The sequence below is a fragment of the Elephantulus edwardii genome, unplaced genomic scaffold (assembly GCF_000299155.1).
Source record: "Elephantulus edwardii isolate Elephantulus edwardi_28Jun2011 unplaced genomic scaffold, EleEdw1.0 scaffold00400, whole genome shotgun sequence".
Lineage (NCBI taxonomy): Eukaryota > Metazoa > Chordata > Mammalia > Macroscelidea > Macroscelididae > Elephantulus > Elephantulus edwardii.
Genome location: NW_006400150.1, coordinates 1,289,048 through 1,293,972, shown reverse-complemented (window position 1 = coordinate 1,293,972; position 4,925 = coordinate 1,289,048).

Here is a 4,925-nt window from a genome sequence, read left to right as displayed (position 1 = left end):
TGAGGGTACCGTGGACTGCTAGGAAAACAAACAGATTTGTCCTGGAAAGGGTTAAACTGGGTGGCTCCTTGGAGGCAAGGTTTCTGAAGCTCCGTCTAACATACTTTGGACATGTTGTGAGGAGAGACCAGTCCTTAGAGAGGGACATCATGCTTGGAGGGTGGAGGAACAGTGCAGGAGAGGAAGGCCCTATATGAGGTGGATTGATTCAGTGACTGGGATAATCGGGTTGGGAGTGTCAGAGACAGTGCGATTGGCACAGGACAGAGCAGAGTTTAGGGCTGTTGTACATAGGGTTGCTATGAGTCGCAAGCGACTCGACGGCACAGAACAGCAACAACAACAATATTACCAATATAGTTAATAAATCTTAAGGAGAGTGGCATGGAAATTCCCAGAGATTTGCAAAGGTAAGTACTCTGAAGAACCTCAACTAACACACTCTCACACTCTCCCTGTTTCTTCATATTCTGTATTTTGATTGTTGTTGTTGTTGTGTACCATCGAGTAAGAACCAATCTATAACTGACCCTCCAGCGGGTTTTCAGAGGCAGTTAGTAGCACAGGAGGAGACTGCCCATCTTTCTCCTGCATATGTTGAACAGAGAGACCATTACAGTTAAAATTTGCAGCAGTAAACAAAGGTGTAAAACTGTACTCTGTGTCTAAAAGGATAGAACCAGGTATGAGCACATGAAATTCCTTTATTCTACCAATATATTCTTCACATTTACAGTTGTACTCTTGGAAGAGATCAGGCATTCATTCTGCCTTATAAAGATACCTCAGTTTCATTCTATTGGTTAATCTCTAAAGTGACATTCAGACTATGGAGTTTCAGAGGCCAAAGATAGAGAACTTGACAAATCTGTAAGAAAGTTTAAATTATCAGTAGGTCAAAATACAAATGTCAAAACAGTTGCTTCTAAAGCATCCTGAATTTACAGCGATCCTATATTGTTTCTTTATTCCAATTGATAAGGAAAACAGAATGAAAAATTATGTGGTTTAAAATTATTAAATTATTTAAAATTATTTAATTTAAAATTTAACTTAAAATTGTGCCTTTTAATTGTGATGTTGACAAAACGTATTGACTAGCCCATGGAGTACTGAATGAGCACTGTCTTAAAGGAGTGTTCCTTGAAGTAGTCTGATCCATAGAGGCAAGGATGGTGAAACTTCATCTCACTACTTTGCACTTATTTTCAGGAAGCACAAATCCTTAGAGACAGACATTAATCTGAGAAAGGTAAAGAAAGTCAACAAAAAAAAAGGAAGATCCTCAATGAGATGGATTGATGCTGTAACTACTGTAATCGGCTTCAGCATGGTAGAGATCATTAGGTTGGTGCAGAATAGGGTACAATAGTGTCAGATCTGTACATTGGGTTGCTATTAGTCATAATATACATGATGAAACTGAATAACAGTAAAAACCAATTTTACTGAGTCAGCATTGTGCACCTGAGAGTTTTCATAACTGTGACCACTCTGAAGCAGATCATCAAAACTTTTTCTGTGAAGCCTCTGAGTGGGTTTGAACTTCCAAACTTTCAGTTAGTAAGCAAGCACTTAATTGTTTATGATACTCAGGACCTATGTCAATGGTTTACAAAAGTAATCTAAATTTTTTCTTAAAGCCTTCCTTTTCTCTTTTTATGACAAGACAAATTTATCTTCATCTTCTTTTACTATATTACTTTTTTACTTTATTAATTTTAATGAACATTTACAGAGATTTTGGATTTCCATTCATTCATTGTTACATTTTTCTCCCTGCCCATCCCTCCCTATCAGTTCACTCTTCGTTTTGAAAAGTAAAAGAAAAATTCTTTCATTGGTATACAATCCCCCCACTCCAAGTATACTCCACTATGCAACCTTCATTCTGGACTCTTGTCATAACCATAATACCCAATCATATATTGCTTTTAAACTGTTCTCTCCATCATCTGTGGCACATCAAAGCTAGTGTATAGTGTTGTGGTTAAAAATCAAAGTAACACACCCAAATACATACTTACAGTAAATAATATCTATCAAAGCAGGGAATAAAGCCTCAAAATTTATTTTTTTATTTTATTTGACTGAAAGTTTGCAAAGCATATTCTTCTTTTCCATGTAATCATTTATAGGCCTTAATTGTTGCAATTAACTTTTTACAATGTTTAAGCAAACCCTTACCGAATATTGCTTTTCCCTTCACCCACCTTCTTTGAGTTTTATTTCTTTGTTTTAGGTAAATTTTTTAAATTTTATTTTCTATTGTCTTTCATACAAAATTAATATACATTGTGTTTCACACATTTCTTCATTCACATTGTTTCAATCATTTCCATACATGTGATTTATAAAATTAATTATGATTGACCTATAACACTATTGCACCATCTTCTTATGCCCCACTGAATCTTACTCAATTTATTTACACCCTCCCAACCCACAAATTCCATGATCACAGCCCATTCTCAGCTCTCAGGCTTCCTTTAGACCTTCATGCACATCTTACTAGTTACTGTTCTATTTTTACAATAATAGTTTTATTCAGTATTTGTCCTTATGAGACTGAGTTCACTCAGGATAAGACTCTCCAGTCTCTCTCATGTTATGTAGTATTTTTCTTAATCGTTACTTTTAAGTGCTGCATAATATTTATTCCATCATGTATATAGACCATAATTTTCAAAAGAGTTGTTGGACATTTGGGCTATTTCCTTGTTTTTGTGATTGTGAATAATGCTGCTATGAACATTGGTGCAGAAATCTCCATTTACATCACAGTTCTAATTTCCTTGGGCTATATTCCTAGCAGTGGAATGTTGTTGCTGTTGTTGTTATGTCCCATCGAGTCACCTGCAATCCATAGCGACTCTATGTACAGCAGCTCTGAACCCTTCCCTGTCCTGAAATAGTCTCACTAATTTCAACACACCAACCCTCATTGCCCTAGATACTGTACCAATCTGTCTCATGCAGGGTCTTCCTCTCCTGTGTTGTCTGTCCACCCTTCTGAGCATGATGTCTTTCTCCAAGGACCGGTCTCTCCTGGCCACGTGCCCAAAGTAAGTAAAGTGGAGCTTCAAAATCCTAGCCTACAAGGAGAAAGCTAGTTTCACTCTCCCCAAACAGACCTATTTGTTTTCTTGCTATGTTCAAGACTCTTCTGAAGAACCACAATTTAAAATCATCAATTATTCCTTTGTCATCCTTAGACATTGTCCACCTCTCTGACACATACCAAGTGATTGCAAAGAACTTGACCTGGATTAAGTGCACCTTCATCTCTAGGCTGACATCATTGCTTTTCAGTACTCTAGTGAGGTTCCTGACAGCAGATTTTTCCAATGCAATTCGTCTTTTGATTTGATGACTGCTGGTGCTAAGAGCCGAGCAAGTTGTGATTATTAACAACCTCAATCTCTTCTCCATCTATCATGGTGCTACCAATTGGCCCAGTGGTGAGAATCTTTATCTTCTTGAGGTTGAGCTTCAATCCATATTGAAGACCTTCCTTGACCTTCTTTAACAAGTGCTTCAGGTCCTCTTTACTTTTAGCAAGCAAAGTTGTGTAGTCTGCATAATGCAGGTTGTTGAATCTTCCGTCAATTCTGACACCACATTTCTCCTCATAAAGCCCTGCTTCCCGAATGATCTCTCCTGTGTATTATAGGTTGAAAAGGTATGGAGTTAAGATGCATCCCTGACATACTCTTTTTCTGATTTTGAACCGTGCAGGGTTTCCCTGCTCTGTTCTGGTGGAAGAGCTAGGTAGTATGGAACTTCTATGTTCAGCTTTCTAAGGAATCACCAAACTGCCTTCCAGGCCAAACTGGTTTCCAGAGTGGTTGTACGATTTTATAATCCCATCAGTACTGTATGAGAGTTACATACAATCTGTCCACATCCTAGCCAATATTTATTGCTTGCTATCTTTTTAAACTTTGCCACTATTACAGGGATGAGATGGTATCTCACTGTGATATTCATCTGCATCTCTCTGATTATCAATGATTTTAAGCTTCTCTTCATGTGTCTTCATTTGGCCATCCAAATATCTTCCTCTGTGTAAAGTCTTTCCATAACATTTGACCATCTTGTAATTGGGTTATCAGTCTGTTTCTTGTAGAGATCTTGCAGTATTCTGTAAACTTTCATTATTAGACCCTTGTTTGAAATAGCATTGCTGAATGTTATTTCCTAGTCAGGAGATTTTCTTTTAACCTTATTGGAAAAAGGTTTTGATGCATACAGGGTCTTAATCTTTGGAAATTCCCATTCACCAATATCTTCTGGTTTTGCATTTCTGGCTTAATTTTCCAGCCTATTTATACCATAGGCTGGGCTTCTAAATTTGGCCCCCATTTTATCTCTTATGATTTTTATGTGTTTGGTTATTACCTCCAGGTTTCTGATCTACCTTGAGTTGATTTTTGTGTATGATGTAAGATTTAGATCCTGCTTCAGCTTTCTGCTTCTCCTTCATATTTGATGGAGAGCTTTGCTGGGTACAGAATCTTTGGCTGGCAATTGTTCTTTGTTCTCTTTCAACCTTTTCTATGGTTTCTGCTGAGAACTAAGAATTTAGTCTAATTATTTCTCCTTTGGAAGTGACCCTTTGTTTTTCTCACACTGCTTTTAGTATTTTATCATTATATTTTATTTTTGAGAACTTGACTATGATATGTCTTGATGTATTTCTTAGTTTAGTCTGGTGTTCACTGAGCTTCTTGAATGTGGATTTCCCTGTTCTTTATAATACCTAGAAAGTTTTCCTCTAGCACCTCTTCCACAATTTTCTCCGTGTTTTTCATGTCCCTCTCATGTTTTGAAATTCTAACCATACACATGTTGTTCCTTTTGATGTTTTCCCACAGGATTCTAATGTTTTCTTCTTTTTCCTTCTGTCTTATCTCTGATTTTTT